Consider the following 6494-nt stretch of genomic DNA (forward strand, 5'->3'; position numbering starts at 1 on the left):
TGAGCTCCTCAATGCGAAGAACAACCTAAATAAAAGTGAGGGAAACCCGCACCACCAAGGTATCGCAGGCCTAAGCCAATTGAATGAAAATTAATGGGGGTATAAAACCCAAAATGTAATTTAATAATAAAAAAAAGAATTACAAAAAAACGAGGTATAGCCGACATGAAGAGTTAGATGCATCAAGTGCAACTGTTTAGTTATTACCTCATGACAAAAGGTCTGAATTAGCACGGCTTGTTGCGTCTCAGCATTTCGTCCAGTTGTTTATTGTTGCATACAGAGGAAAAGAGAGACAGGAAAAAGGAGATAGAGAATAGAAAGAAAAAAAAGAAAAAAGGACGAGAGAGAAAAATGAGAAAATAAAAAAGGAAAACGCAGAGCTTCAGGTGATTTCCGGAACAGATAGGTCGGAGGCAGGTCCGTCAGTGTGGCCGGTCAGCTGTATCGGGTTCATGGTCTGGCATGACTTCACCTTCCGGTAATAAGGCTTGAAAAATGGAACTAAGCAGTTCAGTATAAATCGCCAGCATAGACTGTAGACCAAATACTAACATCAGGGCGAATTGTAGGGTAAAATTGAACTGGCACATAAGGGTACTGACAAGATAAATAAAGATAAAGAAAGATGAGAAGTATGAGTAAGGAGGTCAGGCATTCCGTCCATATTGTCCCCGGAGACGAGGTGATGGGCCAAGTCCCGTCTAGCACCGCCAAGCTGGAGTTTGCGCGGACCATGTACGGATGCGGTATAGGACAACAGCATCAGTTCTATAAGGTTCCTAATCGAACAAGGTTGATTCGATGGGCACCACAACGAACGGAAGTGGCGTAAGATAGCTTTGGAATGTGAGTCTGTGCGAAAGAAGAAGCATCACACGCCTTTTACTTTTTTTTTCGTATTGTCATTTTTGACGTGAAACGCCTTTAAAAACGATCGTGTGGGGTCGCTTGCTAAAACTGGTGTAACCAAAACATGCTATAGCAATATTGCGTATATCTTCGCAACCGTACTACTCACGCACCTATCTTTGGCATCGATGTGTAGAAGAGAGAAGTCATTACTCTATCATGAATCTGTAGAGTGCACAGATAGCGTCATTATTGCGTCATGCATGACGCAATCGCAGCTAAATCTCGCTTCTCACTCGGCGTTCGAGAAGCATAGATGGGCAGTACGTTTGTCGATCCGGCGGCCAGGAGTGATCGCTTTTGAGATGGCTGACTCAGCCATAGTACGCATGTATAATCTAATAAACCTGTACTCATGAGAAGTTATAAGGCAAACAAGTTTGCAAATTTCTGCGCGAATTTCACGTGATCGTTTATGGCGCAACCGCGTTCGATACGCAGCGTCTATTGTCGAACCTTTCGGCACATATACTTTTGTATATCAGGTCATGTTGTACAACATGTAACATTGCCGAACCCTTCCGGCGCGTATATTTGTCATCGATCTGCCAACCCTTCGCTGAATATTCATTTTAGTGGCATTTTTACCTTTCCGTTGCACGACGCCGCGATTTTCGACCAGCCACCGAAAGGTACGTAAGCAAGGGGAAGCGGATCAATCGTAGACGCCGGCACCACTCTCCTCATTCGGTTATCTACTTTCAGTTTGCTATCTCAGACCCCCCGAAACCCTCTCCACTTGTACGTGCTCCTCGCCCCTTGCCACTCAATTTGATAACAAAAACCTGTCAAGGTAGGCAATGTCATTTGTTTCAAAGCAAACAAAAATGACTCCCTATAAACGAGGGTAGAGTTTGATTGGGCTGTCCAAACAACGCTGCAGTCACCGCCCAATGCGTACGTCGGTGGTTGCGTAAATTTGACGTCGAGAGGTGGGAGCAAAATCAGAATGGAATAGTTACGTTATACGGTCACTGTTTCCTACAGATTTTGCCTCTTGAACGTGAATAAAAGAATTGTTAGCTTGCGCATCATGCCGTGTGGGTGATCGCCTTTCATCGCTATGTGCTTTTTTTAAAACTGCTGCGCAAGTTTACTTCCATAACAAAGAAACAACTAGGTTCCTATTGCATAATTTTTTATTTGTCATTTGCGTCGTCTGCTGCAAGCATATTGTATAATGGCCAAAGGACGTCATAAAGCATGAGTCACCTATTGTGAGTTCAGATCACGGACGTTTTAGAGGTCGTCTTATGTGTCCGGCATATTGATGCGGTACACGGCAAACTCATCAAATTATTCGATTGAGAAACCTGGGGTGCTTACCTCAGTTCAATGCTTCTGTTGCATGGAAGCTCTTTGCTGGCTTTCTCTGGTGCGGCTTGCCCACAGAACAAATAGAGCAATCTTTTGCGAATATTCCTTGCAACTAGCACTGCAGTATAGAAGGGCTGAGTTTATTAGGTCATTGAGCGGCTTAAACAGACCTTTCAGTCTGGTCACACTTCACCAGAAAAATTCAGCTCCACATTTTGCTGAGGAAGTTCGACTCGTTTGGAGCGGCTGCCGTGAAGTACGTGCAATAAACTGTGAATGTACGTGATTATGTAACGACTAGCATTACGAACTGAAAAAGGAAAAACGGTTCTAAATTAAAGAGTACACCATAAATTCTTCAACTAGGCCATGTCAAGCCTATACATTATTTGTCTCCACTTCATTTTAGTCACAACCACAACCAATTTGTGAAAGTTATGATTTTAATAACTGGGGTGCGCAGAGCATGCTCCCGAATGAAGAGCACCGACCTGCGTGAAACTCTCTGTTACATAGCTGCAAGCAGGTGAAATTTATAAGCAAATTCTAGAACTATTATATGGCTTTATGACAGGCTCAATAGATGACGCAGCTTTGAGCAGACGAAAAAAAGAATGAACGAGACTTCGTACAAACAGCTTTACTGGACTGAATTACACTATGTACAAAGTTGCGCCAATTGGCGCTCACTGCGGGCAGAGCCCGACGTCGTGCAGATCGGAAGTCGAACGGTGCTGCTTCATTCAATTTCACTCACATTCGCTTTCTTTACCGGTTAGTTCCGAGGTAACAATAAATAAGTTCGTTGTACGGCGGTTGAACAAACGACTGAACGAAGTACAGATGGGCTCTTGAAATCCGTCGGCGTGAAACATCCGGTCTCACTTGGCGCTCTTTCACTGGGGTGCAGCTATATTACACTCACGCGAGCTAATGCTGATGGTAGGTAATCACAAGAAACACGCAAACACGCACTAACACACATGTAGGTCAATCATTCGTCCTGACGTTGCACGTCAACAGTTTCTTCAGCTTGCTCATCTTCCTGTTTCACGTGCCTCACCGTTTCAGGGGTTCTGATTCTCTTTGATCTGCATTATATTTTCCTTTTTTTGTGGTCTTATTAGACACAGTAAAAACGATAGCCACCTCATTCGCACTCTGGTACCTTTTGTTTCTTTGTTTTCTTCCGAGTGCGCAATCTTCTCATTTCGGAGAGAGTCCTTCAACGCATGTCGTCGAATCGTGGATGCCGCAGAGCATTCCCCCTTGCTACGGCAACTCTCTTTTCTACCAATTTGCGGGCGAAAGCTTTGCCGTCTCGTGGAGTTGTACTTGTGATCTTCCTGTAGGCAGTATTGTACAAGGCGGCAAAGACCAGCCTTCTTGGCTGACCATTTGTGTTCTCGCAGTGAATAAGAACAACACTAGATCGTATGTGAAAACCCGGATCACGACTGACTCTTTTGTGTCCTTGGCATCTTGAGTCTGGCTCCGAACAGATTAGGAGGCAAGTTGGTCTTGTCTATATTTTCCGGTGTGGAGGGCTTGCTCGTGGTTGTCTTGAACGTCTTGCGCGTTGTGGCCTGCAGGTTTGCCAGAGGAGGGTCACTGACCGCACGGCCAGCGTTCTCCCTGGGCTGAATGAATGAGTGGTAGCCACCCTTGTTACCCGTGCTTGTGCTTGTGCTCATAGAAACGGAGGTCTTTATTGCTACTTTCTTCTCCTCCGCTTGGGGTCCGACAGTTTCGATCTTGACAGTCGACGTCTGGGAGTCCTTGTCCTCGGTTTGCGAGTACTGCACCTTGCTTTGCGAAGTCTTTCCAGATAGTTTCTTATTCAGGTCGCTTTCTGACCCAATGAACTGTATCTCGGCGTCCTTGAAAAGCCTGTTGAATTCTTCCACTGTCATTCGCACGTACCCTGGTGGCGGCTTGTGTTGGGCTGGCGCGTAATAGGCGTGATAGAGTTGTGCCTTTTCTTCTTCCTTCTGCACGGTTGGCGTCTGTATAGGATGAAAGTGAATTGCTCCTCTCTGTGCAGTTTTTTCTTTCTGTTCCTGCTGCGGTGCCTCGCTGGTTGCCTTCGAGTCAGGAGCCGGGGCCTCTGTAATTTCATCTGTGTATTGATCATAATCTACTTCCTCTGTCTCAGAGTCCGAAGTGTGTCCCGTGTCTTCCTTGGACGGTTCCCTGCTGTCTTCCTCCGGAGCCCTTTCCTGGTGATGTCCATCCTTCTGGCTTTCCTGGTAAACTGGATCTCCGTGACTGTGATTCTCTTGTTTGCGGTCATCGGGGTGATAGGCCGAGTGGTCGTAGTAGTGCTCCTTATTGCCGGTGGCGTCAGCAGTGGCATTGTAAGTGGGCTGTTGGTGAGTGTCGTGTGCAGCGTCCTGGTGGTGCTGGTGCTGGAAGAATGGCGCGCTCGCCACGTCCTCAGGTCGGTGGTAATGCGTGAACACAGGAGCGGGAGAAGGCTGGGACGTCGTAGCTTGAGGGTGCCTAGGTGGAAATGGTGGCGGCTCGTGTTGTGACGGCGCTATGATGTTAAGGTTGATGCCGTCAACGCGTATTGGGTGGCCGCTCGGATGAATACCCGTCGCGAGAACGTCAGCCGGAACGTCCTCTACGTGAATTCTGGGAGGCTGTCTAGGATCATAGTCTCCCTGCGGACGTCCACGGACTATTTCGGCGCTTATGGTGTGCTCCTGGTATCCTGGATAGGGGACCGAATGCTGCTGGTGCTGCTGGTGCTGCTGGTGCTGCTGGTGCTGCTGGTGCTGCTGGGGCTGCTGGTGCTGCTGGGGCTGTTGGTGATGCTGATGCTGGTACTCTTGATGGTGCTGTTGCAGTTGTTGGTGTGGGTGCGGCTGGTCTCGTTTCAGCGGTGGTGGGCGCTGCTGCAGGTGCTGCGGTGGAGGGGGAGGAGGTGGGGGCGGCGCCAACGGTTGTGGAGGCCTTCTCGGCGCTTGCCGATCGAAGTTGGGAGGATCGTGAGGCCTGGCAGTGACGAAGTGCTGTTGACTGTCCGCGTGAGCCACGTCGCCATCCAGTCCGCCGTAGTGGTGAGACAGTGGAGGAGCCTCCAGCTGCTGCAAGGGGCCCGGATGTGGAAATTGAACTCCGTTGCCTGTTAGGATGGGACCCTGAACGACAGCCAAGTGTACGGGCGTGGCCCCCATCACTTGATGCTGCACGTTCTGCATAGCGTGCAGCGCGTTCTGCACGAGCAACTGCTCGTTCATGCCTCCCCCACCGTAATTCTTGCCTTGTGAATTTTGTTGCTTTCTGTTCATCTCTCCGGGCCTTTTGGGCATCTCCGTGTAAGTAGGCTTGTGTGGCGGCGGCGCGGTAGCCCTCGGCTTAGGGTACCAGCGGAAGATGTTCTTGTCGGGGCGCGGGTGGTACGGTGGAGCCGTCGGTTGCACACCGTACTGGCCTCCAGGTCCCGGGTGGGCTAGCTGAACGCCAGGTGGAAGGCCCTGTACGGATGACACATCCTGGTAGGCTTCGGGACCGCCCAGACCAGACCCGTGGCCTTGACCGCCGTGGGCTGAGTTTACCATGGCTGCTATGAGACGTTCCACGTCCGGCGCTACTGCACCTGACGCGTGCACGTGTTGTAGCAGCTGCTCGATGTTGGACGGCTGGATGCTTCCCTCCAGGCCCGCCAGGGCCGACATGATCTGCTCGCCCTGACCTTGAAGCACGGGGTGGATGTTGACCGGCAGCTTGCTCAATACGCTCTCGAGGCCCAACGGTGAGGGATCCGACGCGTGAGGGTCCGAACCATCATGAAGAAGTTGGTGAGGTAGCTGGGGCCTCTCATCTCCTATGGGGCTTCCATGTACGATTTGCGAGCCACTCGACTTGAGATCGCCGCCGCCCTCGGGCTTTCCGGCGTCCTTCTGGTAGTCGTCGTCGTCGTCTCCTGCTAAGTTGGTTTCGGGTTTTGTGGCGTACCACGCCGGGCTCGAACCTTTGGCTTGTTGACCGGAGTTCGACTGGTGCTTGACGTACAGCACCGGCTGAAAGTCGCAGCATCCGGTAGCGCTGCCGACGGGTGCGCTGCCCATCGGAACCTGGCGAGCGATCGACTGCGACTCGGCCACCCGTTCAGATGCGCTGGAGGCTTCCGCCTTCAGGTCTTCCTGCAAAGTGCGTTTCATCGCAGACACAGTAAAGAAATGCGCGCTCGCTTCGCAAAAACAGTATTTCATGGGACAATAGAGAGAAACACTAATTAGCTTAGAGTGAAGAGTTGT

The sequence above is a fragment of the Dermacentor albipictus genome, chromosome 3 (genome assembly GCF_038994185.2).
Source record: "Dermacentor albipictus isolate Rhodes 1998 colony chromosome 3, USDA_Dalb.pri_finalv2, whole genome shotgun sequence".
Lineage (NCBI taxonomy): Eukaryota > Metazoa > Arthropoda > Arachnida > Ixodida > Ixodidae > Dermacentor > Dermacentor albipictus.